The sequence below is a fragment of the Somniosus microcephalus genome, chromosome 18 (assembly GCF_052327205.1).
Source record: "Somniosus microcephalus isolate GS21.2 chromosome 18, FLI_Smic_1.0, whole genome shotgun sequence".
Lineage (NCBI taxonomy): Eukaryota > Metazoa > Chordata > Chondrichthyes > Squaliformes > Somniosidae > Somniosus > Somniosus microcephalus.
In genome coordinates this window covers 61,274,644-61,296,198 of record NC_141004.1, presented here as the reverse complement: position 1 = coordinate 61,296,198, position 21,555 = coordinate 61,274,644, and positions in this window count along the sequence as shown.

Below are 21,555 nucleotides of genomic sequence, written 5' to 3'. Positions count from 1 at the left end.
AGTAGGCCGATATGGATCATCTACTCGGCACCTCTGGCTGAAGATGTTTGCAAACGCTTCAGCCTTGTCTTTTGCACTCACGTGCTGGGCTCCACCATCATTGAGGATGGGGATATTCATGGAGCCTCCTCCTCCCGTAAGTTGTTTAATGGTCCACCACCATTCACGAGTGGATGTGGCAGGACTGCAGAGCTTTGATCTGATCTATTGATTGTGGGATCGCTTAGCCCTGTCTATAGCATGCTGCTTCTGTTGTTTAGCATGCATGTAGTCCCGTGTTGCAGGTATGCCTGGTGCTGCTCCCGGCATGCCTTTCTTCTACACTCCTTATTGAACCAGGGTTGGTCCCCTGGCTTGGTGGTAATGGTAGAGTGAGGGATATGCTGGGACATGAGGTTACAGATTGTGGTGGAATACAATTCTGCTGCTGCTGATGGCTCACAGCGCCTCATGGATGCCCAGTTTTGAGCTGCTAGATCTGTTCTGAATCTATCCCATTTAGCACGGTGGTAGTGCCACAACACGATGGAGGGTGTCCTCAGTGTGAAGACGGGACTTCATCTACACAATGTCTGTGCGGTGGTCACTGCTACCAATGCTGTCATGGACAGATGTATCTGCGACAGATAGATTGGTGAAGACGAGGTCAAGTAGGTTTTTCCCTCATGTTGGTTCTTTCACTACCTGTCGCAGGCCCAGACTGGCAGTTATGTCCTTCAGGACTTGGCCAGCTCAGTCAGTAGTGGTGCTACCGAGCCACTCTTGGTGATGGACATTGAAGTCCCCCACCCAGAGTACATTCTGTGCCCTTGCTACTCTCAGTGCTTCTTCCAAGTGGTGTTCAACATGGAGGAGTACTGATTCATTAGCTGAGGGAGGGCGGTAGGTGGTAACCAGCAGGAAGTTTCCTTGCCCATGCTTGACCTGAAGCCTTGAGACTTCATGGGGTCTGGAGTCAATGTTGAGGACTCCCAGGGCCACTCCTTCCCGACTGTATACCACTGTGCCGCCACCCCTGATGGGTCTGTCCTGCCAGTGGTACAGCACATACCCAGAGATAGTGATGGAGGAGTTTGGGACATTGACTGAAAGGTTTGATTCTGTGAGTATGACTATGTCAGGCTGTTGCTTGACTAGTCTGTGGGACAGCTCTCCCAATTTTGGCACAAGTCCCCAGATGTTGATGAGAAGGACTTTGCAGGGTTGGCTGGGCTGGTTGTGCCATTGCCGTGTCCGAAGCCGGTGCCGAGGTAGATGCCGGGTTGTCTGTCCGGTTTTATTCTTATTATTTTGCCCCTTCCCATTCCCATTCCCACTCTGACATCTCTTCCTTTGCTATGTACACATTCTTGGTTTCTCTAACGTCTTTTATTCCTTCACTGCCCCTGAGAGTGCCACAGAGTCAAAGCTTTTATTGGTACGGGTGATTATGCAAAATATGTCCGCAGTATATCTAGAGGTAGTTAGTTTTTATTTTCAAGTATCTGAGATTTTAGTTTCTGGCAAACACTTAATAATTTTGTCAAAACCAATTTTATGTTTGGCAACTCACTTCCTGGTTATGTGCCCTCCATGTGAATTCTGTGACAGTCGACACCTGGGTATTGAAAGAAACAATACAGCATCCGGCTGATGCCCAGGGCACTGCACAAAGATTGCTGATACTTTAGGTTCTGCTGGTCTTCATTATGTTGGATGGATTGCTTCACTTTTGCCTTTACTCTGGCTAAAACATTATAAAACTGCGATCTCTGACTTTTCTTTGCCAATGGGCTTCAGGCTGAAAGGGAATGTTTGCCCATGATGATAGTGCGGCTAAGCTGCAGTTGTTGCACCACCATCCCTTTAGTCATTTTAACACTCCTGCCTTCCACCTTGTTACAGATCTTCTCTTTTTGCCCTTTCCTCCTCTCCACCCGCACCTCCTTTCCCTCTTCTTCTTCTTAGGCAGTCCCTCGGAACCGAGGATGACTTGCTTCCACATTAAAAATGAGTTTGCAGGTGACTGATTAGTCCAATGCGGGACCTACAGTCTCTGTCACAGGTGGGGCAGATGGTGGTTGAAGGGGCAGGTGGGTGGGGTGCTTGGGTTGACGTACGCTCCTTGCGCTGCCTGCGCTTGGCTTCCGCTTGCTCCCAACGAAGAGACTCGAGGTGTTCGGCGCCTTCCCGGATGCTTCTCCTCCACTTTGTGCGGTCTTGGGCCAGGGATTCCCAGGTGTCGGTGGGGATGTTACACTTTTTCAAGGAGGCTTTGAGGGTGTCCTTGAAGCGTTTCCTCTGCCCACCTGGGGCTCTCATGCCGTGCCGGAGCTCCGAGTAGAGCGCTTGTTTTGGGAGTCTCGGATCGGGCAAGCGGACAATGTGACCCGTCCATCGGAGCTGATTGAGCGTGGTCAAAGCTTCGATGCTGGGGATGTTGGCCTGAGCAAGAACACTGACGTTGGTGCGCCTATCCTGCCAATGGATTTGCAGGATCTTGCGGAGGCAGGCACCTCAGTGCTTTGAGGTGCCTGCTGTACATGGTCCATGTCTCTGAGACATACAGCAGGGCAGGTATCAGTACTGCTCTGTAGACCATGAGCTTGGTGCCGGGTTTGAGGTCCTGGTCTTCAAACACTCTCTTCCTCAGGCGACCGAAGGCTGCACTGGCACACTGAAGGCGGTGCTGGACTTCGTCGTTGATGTCTTCCCTTGTTGACAGTAGGCTCCCAAGGTATGGAAAGTGGTCCACATTGTCCAAGGCTTTGTCATGGATTTTGATAATCGGGGGGCAGCACTGTGTGGCGGGGGCAGGTTGGTAGAGGACCTTTGTCTTACGGATATTTCGTGTAAGGCCCATGCTCTCGTACGCTTCGGTGAAGGTGTTGATGATGGTTTGGAGTTCGACCTCCGAGTGAGCACAGACGCAAGCATCGTCTGCATACTGTAATTTGACGACAGAGGAAGGGACGACCTTGGATCTGGACTGGAGGCAATGGAGGTTGAACTCCTTTCCCTGCCTCTGTACTTGCTTACAAACTGTTGCTAACTCCTTCCAGTTTTGACAAAAGGACATCGGCCTAGAAACATAGAAACATAGAAGATAGGAGCAGGAGTAGGCCATTCGGCCCCTTGAGCCTGCTCTGCCATTTAATGAGATCATGGCTGATCATCCAAATTCAGTACCCTGTCCCTGCTTTCTCCCCATATCCCTTGATCCCTTTAGCCTTAAGAAATATATCTAACTCCTTCTTGAATATATGTAATAAGTTGGCCTCAACTGCCTTCTGTGGTAGAGAATTCCACAGGTTCACCATTCTCTGGGTGAAGAAATTCCTCCTCATCTCAGTCCTAAATGGCTTACCCCTTATCCTTAGACTGTGACCCCTGGTTCTGGACTCCCCGACCATCGGGAACATCCTTCCTGCATCTAGTCTGTCTAGTCCTGTTAGAATTTTATAAGTTTCAATGAGATCCCCTCTCATTCTTCTAAACTTTAGCGAATATAAGCCTAATCGACCCAATCTCTCTACATACGTCATTCCTGCCATCCCAGGTATCAGTCTGGTGAATCTTCGCTGCACTCCCTCCATGGCAAGAACATCCTTCCTCAAATAAGGCGACCAAAACTGCACACAATACTCAAGGTGTGGTCTCACCAAGGCCCTGTACAACTGCAGCAAGACATCCTTGCTCCTGTACTCAAATCCTCTCGCTATGAAGGCCAACATACCATTTGCCTTCTTAACCGCCTGCTGCACCTGCATGCTTACCTTCAGCGACTGGTGCACAAGGACACCCAGGTCTCGTTGCACTTCCCCTTTTCCCAATCTATTGCCGTTCAGATAATAATCTGTCTTCCTGTTTTTGCCACCAAAGTGGATAACCTCGCATTTATCCACATTATACTGCATCTGCCATGCATCTGCCCAATCAGCCAACCTGTCCAAATCATACTGGAGTTTCTCTGCATCCTCCTCACAGCACACACGCCCACCCAGCTTTGTGTCGTCTGCAAACTTGGAGATATTACAAGACCTGAAACGTTTAACGCTGTTTCTCTCTTCACAGATGCTGCCTGACCTGCTGAGTGTTTCCAGCATTTTTCTGTTTTTATTTTAGATAAGTAATTAGTGGTTTGTTGGAGGGCAGCAAAACTACCTTTAACTTCTGCGCCTTCTTCAGGGAACTGCAGCTCATACTATTCAGTCGTGAGCAGTGTGATGAAATATGCCATTCATCACTCATTGGTATTCTCTGCCTGTGACTGTGGTTTTGTTTCAGTTTCATTTCCCTTACCTCAGTTCCATTTCCTCACCATTGTATTGTATTGTGTGTAGGGCTCCGCCCATACCTGGCCCCTATGTAAGCAGGCCAAGCCTGCCTCACATCCAGTACAGCAGACCTCTGGATGGAAGATACCTCTCCACTGTGTGTTACCTTCTAAGTTAATAAAAGCCTTGTTTTGTTCTGCTAACATTGAGTCTCGGATTTATTGAGGCACATCAATTTTATTAACTTACTTTTCAACACAATGGATCAACTCTTGAAACCCGAACGTTTGGATTTGGACCAGCATGCTTCGGACGCATCGGCACGCTTCGGACACTGGTTTACGCGTATGGAATTCTTCCTGGACAATTCCGCAGCCGTCACAGGCGCTACGGACGCTGCAAGTATGAAACTCGGAATTCTGCGGAATTGGGTAAGCCACCGGGTTTACCCCCTCATCCAAGATGCCGACACGTACCCGGCCGCCTGCGACATCTTAAAGGCACATTACCAGCAGCCTACGAATGAGGTGTATGCTAGGCATCTGCTCGCTACTCGCGCACAGCGACCTGGGGAATCGCTGGATGAGTTCCTAGGCACCCTGAAAACGCTTGGCAAAGACTGCAAGTGCCAAGATGTAAAAGCCGCAGTGTACACTGACGAGCTTGTTCGCGATGCCTTTATCACAGGCCTCAGCTCCACTTACATCCGACAGAGACTGCTGGAAAAAACGGGATTGGACCTGAAACAGGCTGTGGACACAGCGCGATCCCTGGATGTGGCCCAGAGAAACTCGGACGCCTACTCTTCAGCCCGCGCCGTCCACGCCGCCACGTGTGCACCAAGGGCGCCGCCATCTTGGAAGGCATCTTCCCCGCCCGGCAGCCCGACACCGTCGGGGCCCCGCTCTCCCCCCAGAAGCCCTACGACAGCCGCGACGCGTCGGGGACCCAACTGCTACTTCTGCGGGCAGCCGAAGCACACCAGAAACCTGTGCCCGGCGAAAGGCACCACCTGCTTTAAGTGCGGTAAGAAGGGGCACTTCGGGAAGGTGTGCAGAGGGAGCCGCGCTGGAAAACCCGCCACCGCCGCGTGTGCGCCGTGGGAGCAGCCATCTTGGACGCCATCTTGCCCGACCTCGTGGGGTCCGCCATCTTGTGAGCAGACAGCGTGGACGCCATCTTGTCTTGATCAGGGCCCTACAGTGGCATCGGTCACAGTGGACCAGACCAGGCCGCACCCGCTATCCAAATCAATGGTGGACATCGAGGTAAACGGGTGCGGGGTTAAATGTTTAATTGACAGTGGAAGCACGGAGAGTTTTATCCACCCTGAACTGGCACAACAACTCTCCCTAAAGGTGGTCCCTACTCGGGGTACCATCTCTATGGCTGATAAAACCCAGACATCAACCATTATGGGTTACTGCACGGTACAATTGTCCGTTAACGGAACTGTATACGATAATTTTAAAGTACTAATCATGAAGAATCTATGTGCGAGCGTGATCTTGGGCCTGGATTTCCAGTGCTACCACCAAAGCATCACGCTCAATTACAGTGGGTCCCAGCCGCCCCTCACAGTGTGCGGTCTGGCTACCCTGAAGGTAAAGCCGCCTTCGCTATTCGCGAACCTTACCCCTAACTGCCAGCCAATAGTGACCAAAAGCAGGAGGTACAGCTGGGAGGACAGGCGGTTTATCGCGACCGAGGTAGACAGGCTCCTGAAGGAGCGCATTATTGAATGCAGCAACAGCGCGTGGCGCGCCCAAGTGGTGGTGGTAAGGGGTAGCGAGAAGAAATGGATGGTGATCGACTATAGCCAAACGATCAACAGGTACACCCAACTAGACGCCTACCCGCTACCCCGCATATCAGAAATGGTGAACCAAATCGCCCAATACCGGGTGTTCTCCACCATCGACCTCAAGTCAGCGTACCACCAGCTCCCTATCAGACCAGAGGACCGCCCGTACACCGCCTTCGAGGTGAACGGACGCCTCTACCAATTCCTCAGAGTCCCCTTTGTGGTGACGAATGGGGTCTCGGTCTTCCAGAGGGAGATGGACCGCATGGTCGATGACCACCACTTGCAGGCAACCTTCCCCTACCTCGACAACGTCACCATCTGCGGTCACAACCAGCAGGATCACGACTCGAACCTCGAGAGGTTCCTGAAAACCGCACAAAAACTCAACCTCACCTACAACGAGGACAAGTGCGTTTACAACACCACGCGCCTCTGCATACTAGGCAGCGTGGTGGAGAATGGGGAAATCGGACCAGACCCCGACCGATTGCGCCCCCTCCGGGAGCTGCCCCTGCCCAACACTCCCAAAGCCCTAAAAAGGTGCCTGGGGTTATTTTCTTATTATTCCCAATGGGTCCCCAACTACTCCGACAAAGCCCGCCCCCTCTTGAAAGCACCCTCTTTTCCGCTCTCTGCTGAGGCCCACGCCGCCTTCAAAAGCATTAAGCGGGATATTGAGCGGGCCACGCTACAGGCAGTGGACGAGAACACTCCCTTTCAAGTGGAAAGTGATGCGTCTGACTTTGCCTTGGCAGCCACCCTCAACCAGGCGGGGCGGCCAGTAGCTTTCTTCTCGAGGACCCTCCAAGGGCCAGAGATCAGACACTCCTCCGTGGAAAAGGAGGCCCAAGCCATCGTGGAGGCAGTGCGCCACTGGCGCCACTACCTAGCCGGCAAACGCTTCACCCTACTTACCAACCAGCGGTCGGTAGCGTTTACGTTCAATAATAAACAGAGGGGGAAGATTAAAAATGATAAGATTCTTAGGTGGCGGATCGAGCTCTCCACCTTCGATTATGACATCATTTACCGGCCAGGGGCCCTTAACGAATCCCCCGACGCCCTCTCACGAGGGATGTGTGCCAGCGCCGCCGGGGATCGGCTACAGACCCTCCACAACGACCTCTGCCACCCAGGGGTCACACGGTTGTTCCACTTCATAAAGTCCCGCAACTTACCCTACTCGATTGAGGAAGTTCGGTCTCTGACCAGGAACTGCCGCACTTGCGCTTAGTGCAAGCCTCGGTTCTACCGCCCAGATAGAGCCCACTTAATCAAAGCTACACGGCCCTTTGAGCGGCTCAGCTTAGATTTCAAGGGCCCCCTCCCGTCCGTCGACCGCAATGTTTACTTCCTGAACATTGTGGACGAATACTCCCGTTTCCCATTCGCCTTCCCCTGCCCAGACATGACCAGCGCCACGGTCATTAAATGCCTCAACAGCCTGTTCTGCCTGTTCGGTATGCCGAGCTACATCCATACGGATAGGGGGGCGTCCTTCATGAGTGAAGAGCTACGCCAGTACATGCTGTCCAGGGGGATCACCACGAGCCGTACCACCAGCTACAACCCCCGGGGTAACGGTCAAGTGGAGCGAGAGAACGGGACAGTATGGAAAGCAGTCACTCTAGCTCTAAGGACCAAGGGCCTCCCTATCTCCCGCTGGCAGGAAGTCCTCCCAGATGTGCTCCATTCGATACGGTCACTATTGTGTACTGCCACTAATGCCACGCCTCATGAGCAAATGTTTGTCTTTCCCCGGAAATCCACCTCAGGCGTATCCATGGCTCTCCACCCCAGGTCCGATATTCGTGCGAAGGCATGTGAGGGGCCACAAGACGGACCCTCTCATGGAGTCAGTGCACCTACTCCACGCCAACCCCCAATACGCATATGTCCGGCACGCCGACGGAAGGGAGGACACCGTGTCCATAAAAGACGTCGCCCCAGCCGGTAACGACAACAACCACGACAACAGCAGCAACAACGATCACAGCAACTCTTACCCACCCACTACTCTTTCATCACCCCCGGAAGAACATCGACCAATGGTACCCCCACCAACTACCCCTTCAACAACCCTGGCGGCACCCCCGGCAGAGACCCAGGAGGCCACCGGGGACACCCAGCCGACACCCGCGGCACCACAACAGCCACGTCGGTCACAGAGGACTATCAAACCCCCGAACAGACTAAATCTATAGAAGGGGTGAATGTGATGAAATATGCCATTCATCACTCATCGGTATTCTCTGCCTGTGACTGTGGTTTGGTTTCAGTTTCATTTCCCTTACCTCAGTTCCGTTTCCTCACCATTGTATTGTATTGTGTGTAGGGCTCCGCCCATACCTGGCCCCTATGTAAGCAGGCCCAGCCTGCCTCACATCCAGTACAGCAGACCTCTGGATGGAAGATACCTCTCCACTGTGTGTTACCTTCTAAGTTAATAAAAGCCTTGTTTTGTTCCGCTAACATTGAGTCTCGGATTTATTGAGGCACATCAAGCAGCAAGTAAAATGCAGAATGCTGCAGGTGCTGGCAGACTGAAACCAGAAAACAGAATACTCAGTTATACAGGCATCTGTGGTGAGGACAGTCTCCATTTCGGGTACAGAACTAAAAAATAATGAACGGAGAAGCTTGTTAATACAATCAGAAAGGGGATAGGGGAATAATTACATATTACAAACAGGCAAACACAGATAGAAAATATCAGTGGAATGATGTAACAGATCATTGCAGTCAAGTAACAGACAAAGACACTGAAGAAATAAAACTGAAGAAAGTCTGAGGAAAAGTAGAAATTGTGGAAAACTGGGGGTCATTGATGAAGTTAGAATAGGTTTGAAAATGTGGACATAGTTACTGAAATCAATGTTCAGATCATGGGCATAGGAAAAAGTTAAGATATTGCCCCTGAAGCTTGCACTGAGCTTCGCCGGAACAGTATATAATGTCAATGATAGAGGTCAGAGTGGGAATAGGAGATGGAGTTGAAGTATGATCTCCTCTGCAGTGTGGAGACCAAACACAGATTAGGTGGCCACTTTGCCAAACAACTTTCTGTTTGCAGGTGCAACCCTGGGCTACCTGTGGCTCGCTACTTAAAGTCCCCTTCCCCTTCCCACTCTGACATCTCTTCCTTTGCTATGTACACATGCTTGGTTTCTCTAATGTCTTTTATTCCTTCAGTGCCCCTGACAGAGACGATCTGGTCTCATTATTGCACTGATGCTTCCTCTCTCTGTTTGTTTACCTGTCTGTGTTTTCTATATATTTCCCCTCCCTCTCATTCCAACTGTATTGATATGACTGTCCATCTCTTACTTTGCAGTTCTGAAGAAAGGTTTGCATCCAAAATTTTGTTCTCTCCTCTATAAAGTAGTGGCATTATAGTCTAAGTCTGGGAACACCCTGTAGCTAATGAGTAGCTGACATTAGCTGATGGTTAACTAGGATGTGTGATCCATCGAGGCTGTAGCATAGTTAGGGGATAGTACCAGATTGTGATGTTAATTCCTGTGGATTGATCAAGAAATAATCATCAGTTTGCCAGAATAAAATTCTATGTCCAGTAAATATAAAACTGTGATCGATCAAAGAAGTCAATAATTGGATGTTGTCCCACCCAATCCTGTGACTTGTGTATTTGGTACCATTTCTATCCTTTAAGTATACAGGAGCTATTACGCTACTGGGTGTATACTATAGGCCAGCAAATAGTAATAAGGAGATAGAGGAGCAAATGTGCAGGCAAATTACAGAAAGACGCACCAACTTCAGAGTAGTGATAATGGGGACTTCAATTAACTTAATAAAGACTGGGATAGTAACCGTATAAAGGGCAAAGGGGGAGGAATTCCTGAAATGTGTACAAGAGAACTTTCTTGATCAGCATGTTTCCAACCCAATGAGGAAGGAAGCAGTGCTGGATCTAGTTCTGGGGAATGAAGTGGGGCAAGTGGAGCATGTTTCAGTGGGAAAGCATTTGTGGAACAGTGATCATAATATCATCAGGTTTAGAATCATTATGGAAAAGGACAAGGTACAATCAAGCATAAAAATAGGAGGAGGTTAACTTCAGTGAGTTGAATTGGGATTTGGCCCAGGTGGATTGGAAGCAAAAATTGGTAGGCAAAACAGTAATTGATCAATGGGAGGCCTTTAAAGAAGAGATGGTTCGGGTACAGAGTAGACTCATCCCCATGAGGGAGAAAAGAAGGGCATCCAAAGCTAGAACTCCCTGGATGACTCAAGTTATAGAGGTTAAAATGAGACAGAAAAAGGAGGCTTGACAAATGTAAGGTTACTAATACAGTGGAGAATATAGAAAGTGTATTAGCTGAATATAGAAAGTACAGAGGAGATCTAAAAAAGGGAACAAGAGGGGCAAAGAGAGAGTATGAGAATAGATTAGCAGCTAACATAAAAGGAAACACAAAAGTCTTTTATAAATACATAAAAATTAAAATGACAGTCAAAGAAAGGGTGGGGCCAATTAGGGACCAAAAAGGAGATCTTCTTATGGAGGCAGGGGGCATGGCTGAGATACTAAATACGTACATTGCACCTTACTTTATGAAAGAAGAGGATGCTGCCAATGTAGCAGTAAAGGCGGAGGCAGTAGCGATATTGGATGGGATCAAAACAGATAAAGTGGATGTATTAAAAGGTTGGCAGTCCTCAAAGTAGAAAAGTCACCCAGTCTGGATGGGATGCATCCTAGGTTACTGAGGAAAGTAAGGGTGGAAATTGTGGACGCTCTGGCCACAATCTTCCTTGGATATGGGGTGGTGCTAGAGGATTGGAGGATTGCAAATGTTACAATCCTGTTTAAAAAAGGGGACAGGGATAAACCCAACAACTGCAGGTCAGCCAGCGTAACGTCGGTGGGGGGGAAACTTTCAGAGACAATAATTGGGACAATATTAATTGGCATTTGGAAAAGTATGGGCTACTAAATGAAAGTTAGCACTGATTTGCTAAAGGCAAATCGTGTTTGACTAACGTGATCGAGTTCTTTGATGAAATAATGGAGAGGGTTGATGAAGGTGGTGCAGTTGATGTTGTGTATATGGACTTTCAAAAGGCATTTGACAAAGTACCACAGAATAGACTTGTTAGCAAAATTAAAGCCCATGGGATTAAAGGGACAGTGACAGCATGGATATGAAATTGGTTAAGAGACAGAAAGCAGAGTAGTAGTGAACGGTAGTTTTTCAGACTGGAGGGAAGTATACGGTGATGTTCCCCAGGGGTTGGCATTGGACCACTGCTCTCCTTGATACACAAAGAGCATACCAAAAATAGTGGGGAACCAAGGGGCTAATAACAACAAGGAACTTAAAATAATTAATATCAGTAGAGAAAAAGTACAAGAGAAACTAATGGGATTAAAGCCGCCATATCCCCTGGACCTGATGGTCGACATCCTAGGGTTCTAAAAGAAGTGGCTGCAGAGCAGGTTGATGCATTGGTTTCCCTAGATTTTAGAGTGATCCCAACAGATTGGAAGGGAGCAAATGTAACCCCGCTATTCAAGAAAGGCGGGAGAGAGAAAACAGGGAACTACAGGCCAGTTAGCCAGACATCAATCATCAGGGAAATGCTGGAATCCATTATTAAGGAAGTGGTAACAGGGCACTTAGAAAAACATATTATGATTAGCCAGAGTCAACATGGTTTTATGAAAGGGAAATCATGTTTAAAAAAGTTATTCGAGTTTTTGAGGATGCAACTAGCAGGGTAGATAAAGGGAAATTAGTGGATGCAGTATATTTGGATTTTCAAAAGGATTTTGATAAGGTGCCACATAAAAGGTTGCAAGATAAGAGCTCATGGGGTTGGGGGTAATATATTAGCGTGGATAGAGGATTCGTTACGGACGGAAAACAGAGAATAGGGATAAATAGGTAATTTTCTGGTTGGCAGGCTGTAACTAGTGGGGTGCTGTAAGGATCAGTGCTCGGGCCTCAGCTATTTACAATCTGTGTTAATGACTTAGATGAAAGGACCGAGTGCAATGAATCCAAGTTTGCTGATGATACAGAGCTAGGAGGGAAAGTAAGCTGTGAGGAGGACACAAAGAGCCTGCAAAGGGACATAGACAGGTTAAGTGAGTGGGCAGTAAGGTGGCAGGTGCAGTATAATGTGGAGAAATGTGAGGTTATTCACTTTGGGTAGGAAGAATAGAAAAATGGCGAGAAACTATGAAATTTGGTGTTCAGAGAGATGTAGGTATCCTTGTACAGGAAACACAGAGAGTTAGTGACATGAATCTTGTCATTCATGTGGAAATGACTTATGAAATGATACTGGGCGGCCTGCTGGTGGCGCTGTCCAGGGTGAGTATAAATACTCGGGCATGGGCCCAGCTTGCTCAGGACATTCTTTAACAGGAACTAGTGAAGGACACAACTAGATCTCCATGTTGAAAAACAGTTGATTAAAGCCTTGTTTAACACTCAGACCAAGTGCCGAGTAGTTTTCTTACATCAATTTAATCAACTGCAACCCGCTCCGCGCTCTGAGTGATTTGGGAACAGACAGCTACGATTCAAACTGTAGAAGGGAAGTCGGACGTAGTAATCAATCCATCATGGAGAAACTACTCAGACCCGCCCATCTCGACCTGGACCCAAATTCACTTACAGCTGCTAAGGTATGGAAACACTGGTATCGTACCTTCAGCAACTTCCTCGAGGATTGTGGTGAGAATGTTCCTAATAAGTTACAAATGCTTGCCAATTATGTATCCCCTCACGTGTTTGACTCTATCGAAGACTGTGTAGACTATGACTCCGCTATCCAAACACTACCACAACTATATGTTAAGGCCCCAAACAAAATTTTTGCTCGGCACCTACTGGCCACAACTCGACAACAACCCGGGCTATCACTTGATGAATTCCTTCAAGAGCTTCACAGGCTCAGCAAAGATTGTAACCTTAAAGCTGTCTCAGCTGAGCAGTACTGGGAGGAATTAATTCATGACTCCTTTATTAACGGAATTGCTTCTCCCCTCATATGCCAGCATCAGTTGGAGAATAAAACCCTTGGGTTACAAGCTGCCTATAACCAGGCATATTCTCTGGACTTAGCTCAAAAACATTCAGAGGCCTATTTTTTACCATATGCACGGACTGCTGCTACCACTTTTAGTGACTCCCCCGGTAAGCCTCAGGCGGAAGCCCTCACTGATGACGACCCTACTCTAGCGACATCTTGGCAATCTAAAAAGAAGTGCTTCTTCTGTGGAGGTGCAGTCCATTATAGGAAATTTTGTCCTGCTCGTAATGCAACCTGCAATCATTGAAGTAAGAAAGGTCACTTTTCTAAAGTATGCCGGTCAAGAGCCTCTACTAGTGTTGCAGTTGCTATCTATAAAACTGCTCCTCCCCCAAGAGCCACTACTAGTGTTACAGCTGCTATCTATAAAACTGCTCCTCCCCCAAGAGCCACTACTAGTGTTACAGCTGTTTTTCCCCAAGGCCTGTCCCATGCAGCCACGAGAGTTTCGGTAATTGAACACATTTTGAGTGCATTAATCGACTCATCTAGCTCTGACAGCTTCATCAGTGAGTGGGCTGTCAGCAAGTTAAAACTGCGTATTTACCCCTCAGACAGGGAAATTGTAATGGCTCTGACGACACTGACCACCAACTCTTCCGGCTTTTGTCTTGTTGACCTTATTCTCAATGGCTGCACTTATTTTTCCACCCGGCTCGGGGTGCTCAAAAACCTATGCAGTGATGTGCTCCTGGGACAGGATTTCCTGAAACAACACAAAAGACTCACTTTCGAGTTTGGAGGGCCAAAGCCGGAGCTTACTATTTCCAAAGTACTGTTTTGTGCGCTTTCGGCGGCTTTGCTCGACAAGCCCTCCTTGTTTGCCAACCTTTCCCCCCGATGTAAGCCCATATTTACTAAATCACGACGTTTCAGCCAAGATGATCTATCCTTTATCGAGGCAGAAATCTCTCGCCTTCTAGCTGACGGTATCATTGAGCCATGTTCATCTTCCTGGCGGGCTCAAGTCGTCGTAGTTAAAAATCCTCTGAAGCAACACAAGAAACGTCTTTGCATTGATTACTCGCAAACTATTAACCAGTATACCGACCCGGATGCCTACCCACTACCACGCATCCATGACATGGTCAATAACCTTGCCAACTACAGGGTATTTTCAACCTTTGATTAAAGAGCGCATACCATCAAGTACCGTTAAAGGACTCTGACAAAAAGTATACGGCCTTTGAGGCCAATGGTCGGCTTTACCAGTTTTGTTGCCTTCCATTTGGGGTCACCAATGGGGTGGCCATCTTTCAACGAGCAATGGACAGCCTAGTCAAACAGGAGAACTTAATGGACACTTTTCCATATCTGGATAATATCACCATTGCTGGTCATGACCAAAAGGAGCATGATGCCAACCTCCAGAAATTTCTTGACATTCTCCGTCGTTGCAACTCAACCTTAAATGAGTCCAAATCTGTGAAATCAGTACCATCAGTCAACATCCTTGGCTACTGGGTGGGCAATGGTGTCATCAAACCAGATCCGGAGCGACTTCGTCCGCTTCAGGAGCTCCCTCCTCCTACGAAACTCGGCTCTCTTCGTCGGGCCCTCGGCATGTTTGCCTATTATGTGAAGTGGATACCCCACTTCTACGACAAGATCCAGCCCCTGCTTCACGCAAAGTCATTTCCGTTGGACGCGATGGCTATTTCAGCTTTCGACCTCCTCAAGCAAAAACTGGAAAAAGCCACGCTTCGTTCCATCGATGAAAATCTTCCTTTCGTGGTCGAGTGCGATGCATCAGAGGTGGCGATCTCGGCTACCTTAAATCAAGGTGGTCGACCCCGTTGCATTTCTGTCCAGAACTTTGCAGGGTAGCGAGATCCATTATCCTCCTGTCGAGAAGGAGGCTACGGCTATCATCGAAGCAGTACGTAAATGGAGTCATTTTCTCGCTCATCGCCATTTCACGCTCATAACTGATCAGCGCTCTGTGGCCTTTATGCTGGATAACTGGAAACGCACTAAGGTCAAGAATAACAAAATACAGCTCTGGAGGATGGAATTGGCCGCCTTTGGCTACACCATACATTATCGACCCGGCAAAGAGAATGTGGCCCCAGATACCCTCACGCGTGCATTCTGCTCTTCCATGTCAACTTCGACTCTTACGGATCTTCATACTGACTTGTGCCATCCTGGCGTTACCCGTATGTTGCACTTTGTGCGATCTAAAAATCTCCCATTTTCTACGGAAGATGTGAAAAGAACATGCTCCACTTGTAGAATTTGCGCAGAATTAAAACCGCAATTCTTCCGTCCGTCGGTTGGCTCACTCATACACGATACACAGCCTATGCAGCGACTAAGCATTGATTTTAAAGGGCCATTGCCTTCCTCAACGCGAAACACCTACTTGCTTACTGTGGTGGACGAATATTCACGCTTTCCCTTTGCTTTCCCCTGTCCCAATATGCTTACTTCCACAGTGATCAAATGCCTCAATCAGGTCTTTTCCTTTTGTGGTATGGCCAATTTCATCCACTCTAATCGGGGTCCCTCCTTCATATCAAGCAAACTCAAAAGTTATCTTTCCCAACGGGGAATCGCCACAAGGAAAACAACACCATATCGTCCTATTGGAAATGGATAGGTTGAGAGATACAACGCCGTCGTTTGGAATGCTGTTCATCTTGCACTGAGGTCACACAACCTATCGGACCAGCAGTGGGAAACTATGCTCCCTGACGCGTTGCTTTCCATCAGGTCTCTTCTTTCTACATCCACCAACGCTACTCCTCACAAACGATTCTTCGGGTTCCAGCGTCGCTCCACTCATGGGACGTCCCTACCATCATGGTTGGCAGCTCCTGGCCCCATGCTGCTCCGAAGATTCGTCTGATCCTCTAAGAGTGATCCCCTCATCGACGAAGTGGAACTAACGGATGTCAATCCCACGTACGTGCACGTGCAGTACCCCGATGGCCGGGAATCCACAGTGTCACTTCGGGATCTGGCTCCCTGCCCAACCGGTCCCATGGACCCAATCGATAGTGGGATCCATATTAATGACGCCGATACCCTGCGCTCCTCTGAAGATGATGCCCTACCCGGGACGTCAAGGGATCTGCCAGCTATTCCGCCGGATCAAGCCGGGGAACAGAGCGCTCCCCGCAGGATGGCCACCCAAAGCCAGGACGCCGGTCAGTCACTGACTACTGAGCAGGGTGAAGCCAGCTCTGCACCTGTGGGGGCCCGCACCCAGAGCCACGATCTCCCCAGTCCCCCTCAGGTCGATCAAGGCGACACGGACTCTGCCAGCCTGCCGATACAAACCAAGCGACCCAGGGACCAAAACACGGTCCGAGGAGATGTGCCTTCCGGCCTCCAACGGAGATCCAAACGACTGCATCTATTCTTAGTCCGATTAATTCGGTAGAAGGAAGCCGCCAGACTTCCAATCTTTCAGGCGGGAAGAATGACATGAATCTTGTCATTCATGTGGAAATGACTTATGAAATGATACTGGCGGCCTGCTGGTGGCGCTATCCAGGGTGAGTATAAATACTCGGGCATGGGCCCAGCTTGCTCAGGACATTCTTTAACAGGCACTAGTGAAGGACACAACTAGATCTCCATGTTGAAAAACAGTTGATTATAGCCTTGTTTAATACTTAGACCAAGAGCCTAGTAGTTTTCTTATGTCAGTTAGCATGCAGGAACAGCAAGCAATTAGGAAGGCAAATGGCATGTTGGCCTTTATTGCAAAGTGGTTGGAGTACAAGAGTAAGGAACCCTTACTACAATTGTACAGGGCTTTGGTGAGACCACACCTGGAGTATTGTGCACAGCTTTGGTCTCCTTATCTGAGAAAGGACTTACATGCCTTAGAGGCGGTGCAACGAAGGTTCACTAGCTTGATCCCTGTGATGAGAGGGTTGTCCTATGAGGAGAGATTGAGTAGATTGGGCCTATACTCTCTGGAGTTTAGAAGAATGAGAGGTGATCTCATTCAAACATAAGATTCTGCGGGTGACTGACAGGGTAGATGCTGAGAGGTTGTTTCCCCTGGCTGGAGAGTCCAGAAGTAGGGGGCACAGTCTCAGGATAAGGGGTCGACCATTTAGGACTGAGCTGAGGAGGAATTTCTTCACTCAGAGGGTTGTGAATCTTTGGAATTCTCTGCCCCAAAGAGTTGTGGATGCTGAGTCATTGAGTATATTCAAGGCTGAGATAGATTTTTGGACTCCAGGGGAATCAGGGATATGGGAATTGGCGGGAATGTGGAATTGAGGTCAAAGATCAGCCATGATCTTATTGAATGGCGGAGAAGGCTCAAAGGGCTTTATGGCCTACTCCTGCTCCTAATTCTTATGTTTTTATTATTAATGACATGGACTTGGGTATTCAGGGCATCATTTCAAAGTTTGCATATGATACAAAACTTGGAAATGTAGTAAACAATGAGGAGGTTAGTAACAGATTTTAGGAGGACATAGATGGACTCATAAAATGGGCAGACACATGGCAGATGAAATTTAACACAAAGAAGTGTGAAGTAATACATTTTATTAGGAAAAATAAGGAGAGGCAATATGAACTAAGTGGTTCAATTTTAAAAGGGGTGCACGAACAGAGGGACCTGGGGGTGTATGTACACACATCTTTGAAGGCGGCAGGACTAGTTGAGAAAGCTGTATAAAAAAGCATATGGGATCCTTGGCTTCATTAATAGAGGAATAACGTATAAAAGCAAGGAAGTTATGTTAAACTTTTATAAAACACTGGTTAGGCCTCAGCTAGCGTATTGTGTTAAAATCTGGGTACCACACTTTAGGAAGGATGTCAAGGCCTTGGAGAGGGTGCAGAAGAGATTTACTAGAATAGTACCAGGGATGAGGGACTTCAGTTATGTGGAGAGACTGGAGAAGCTGGGATTGTTCTCCTTGGAGCAGAGAAAGTTAAGAGGAGATTTGATAGAGGTGTTCAAAATCATGAATGGTTTTGATAGAGTAAATAAAGAGAAATTGTTTCCAGTGGCAGAAGGGACGATAACCAGAGGGCACAGATTTAAGGTGATTGGCAAAAGAACCAGAGGTGACATGAGGAAACATTTTTTTACAAAGTGAGTTGTTGTGATCTGGAATGCACTGCCTGAAAGGGCGGTGGAAGCAGATTCAATAGTAACATTCAAAAGAGAATTGGATAAATACTTGAAGGTTACATTTACAGGGCTGTGGGGAATGAGCAGGGGAGTGGGACTAATTGGATAGCTCTACCAAAGTGCAGGCACAGGTACAATGGGCCAAATGGTCTCCTTCTGTGCTGTGTTATTCTATGATTCTAAGTGCAGCTGGTCACAAAATTCTCATGTGATGATACAATTTATCAATCTTCATTTTCATTTTCATTTTGTGGGGAGAGAGTTAAATATGCTTTCTATTTTCTATTATCACCTCATTGAAGGTAGAATAAGGTGACTGACTTCACACTACTTATAAGTCTGTATCACTCAGTTGACTTCAACTAAACACATTTTTGGTCTCGCAATCCAATATGTCAATCTTCACTTTCCTCAGTCGAATCAAATCCCTAACTTTGTTCCCAATTAATTACTTTTAATGCTGAACACACTGGGGTACATTTTCATCTTCACTGCCTGGGTAGTAATCTCGTAGATCAGATACCCTGCCCGATTTTCATTCCATTGAGAACTTACCCCACGGAGTGGCAAACACACTTCCAAGCTTCACTAAACAATGGCAGCAGATTTTAATAGTCCATTGAGATTTGTGTGACTGATCATTTTCTTTTCGAGCATCTTCTACTTGGATTGAATTGCTGATCAGTGGAGCATTGTCTAAAGATTTGTAAAGTGATCACTTTTATTCAATTCATTGAAATTTTAATTCCAAGTATGACATTTACTTGGACCCAGTTCTGACAAAACGCCATCGACCTGAAACATTAACTCTGTTTCTCTCTCCACAGAAGCTGCCTGGCCTGCTGAGCAGTTGCAGCATTTTCTGTTTTTATGTAACATTCACCTGATGGACAATATGGTCACACTCAGTAACAGCAGGTTCCACTCTGACTCTGATTATAGTCACTCAGTAACAGCAGACTGTCGATATCGCAGCAGTCACTAATGGCAGGTTGCACGCTGGCAGACTTCAATAGAAGTGTATTTAATATTTCCAGTATATAAATACCGAAGCATACGGTCTCGTACTAATAGGTTTCGAAACAGCTTCTACCCCCAGGCCATAAGACTCATGAACGATTAATTTATTATTATTTATTACTGTTGTTTTATTTATTATTACTGTATTTCTATTAGTATTTTATCATTGTTATGCCATATTTATTCCAATGTTGGGAGGACTCATAAAAATCAACATTTCATTGTGCAGTACACACGTCTGTTGCATATATGACAAATAAAATTGAATTGAATTGAATTGAATTGAATTGAATTTGATGGAATCTGTGAAGTTTACAATTACTTTGAACCAAATAATGTAGAGAAAGTCTTTAGTAACTAAATGCTGTTAAGTGTGAGAGATCAGTGTTTACAGCTAAAAAGATTAGCATAATTGTTAGTGAGGTAGTATTGTGTACAGGATTCGGGGTCAAGAGGATTTTAATATGAAATTATATTAAACAAAAATGATTGCTAGTATATACTGTGTGAAAGATTGTTCTGATTTTGCTTAGTTCCTTGTAGTACAAGAAATGACAAATGTTAAAATATGGCTAATTGTAGCAGGAAAAACAATGAATGAAGTCGTATCCTGAGGATACAAATAGGGAATTAGCAGGCTGCTCGAAATACAGGGCTGCCCCTTGCCCAGCTCTAACAGCACATTAGGGCCTAATCACTGCATAATGTTTTCACTTATTGATGGATTAATTCGAGAAAGGGATTCGCAGTTATCCTCATTGTAACATGGTTCTTGGACACAGGCCAGGTCATGACGAGTCACGTGATACAGTGAATGCTACATCACTGCAAAATATGTAACTGAATAAAGGCCAAGAGCTCCCAGCTCGATAACAGCCACAATCCAATTCCGCCTCCCCTATTAGCACAGGCGGCCTTTTCTTCTATTGGGAAACCAAAGTGAAGAATGTTAAAAGGAGAGAAGACAAGATAAGTCATGAAGTTGGGGTTGAATGATGATCATATAAGTAGATGGAGAAAAACGAAAGAGTCAAACAGGGCCTGGCAACCAGTTCAGGTTCCCGGAACATCCTTAGGACTTAGTCACGAGAGTGAAGAGTGTAACCTAACAAGAAACCAGGGCTACTCAAGTATAATTGCATCATTTTCTGCCATGACACGTGGATAAAATCTTAGTTGAGACAATTCTTCACTTGAAGCCCCTTGTGATCTATTGCTCCTCACAAGAGGGAACGGGCTCTTAAGGGAAGAGTCTACTCTGTGCCCCCTGTCCCCACTCTGCCACTGGTGGCACAGTATTCGGCCATCTCGCCACCACACTCTGGAACTCCCTCCCAAAATACTTTTGTCTTGTTACATCTCTTTCCACCTTTATTGTCCACCTGTTATGGCAGACAAAGGATGCAACTATACTCAAATAACCCTGGTTTCCTGTTAGACTACATTCCACTTCTTTACTCTCATAACCAGGATGGTCCAGGGACCTGAGCTGGTTTCCACACCCTTTGACCATTTCCCCTTTTATCCCTGCTTAGGTCTGACACCCAACAAGGGCGTCATCTTGGGAAGTTTTGCGATGTTAAAGGTGCTACATGAATAGAGGTTGTTGTTGTTGTTGCTCTTGATCCTGTCAGTGTGACTTCAAAATTATTCACCAAAAAACAGGGGGGCTCCGCTGACTATTCAGCGAACGCATTGGCCCAGTGTGGAACTGAGCCATACACCCCGAGAAGGCGACAGATTCTTTATTGAATTGGTTGATCTCAGCTGGGAGGGGAGTTGGATTGCTACAATTGGCCTCAATGTCCCCATGCTGACAGAAAGGACAAATTAGCTGGGGTTCCTGCCCCGATCACTATCAGGTGACCGCTGCCAGAAAAGATCCGTACGTGGATGTCAGATGAGGGCAGGAAGGGTCTCGGCTTTGATGCTGTCCAGAGCTGAATAGCCACTGACACTGACTGTCCAGACTCACACATGACGATTGACCACTTGGCCCATAACTGAACTCCTTCAGCATGAGCGTCTTCAGAAGAGGGGAAGTTTATCTGTGAAATACAAAGGAATGCATAACGCATTGAACGCAATTTATATTTAACTCAATGATTATGTACCTACATCAGGGTCTGACTAATCCTGCAGAATGTATTATTTTTCCTTCCCTGGCACTCTAATTTCTCAGATGTTCGGAATGGGAAGCTAAAGTAGGGAAATAATTAAGTTACGATCGATCACTAAATAGTAAAGAAATACAATATTTACACTTGGTTGCCGCTGAATTGCTCTATTAA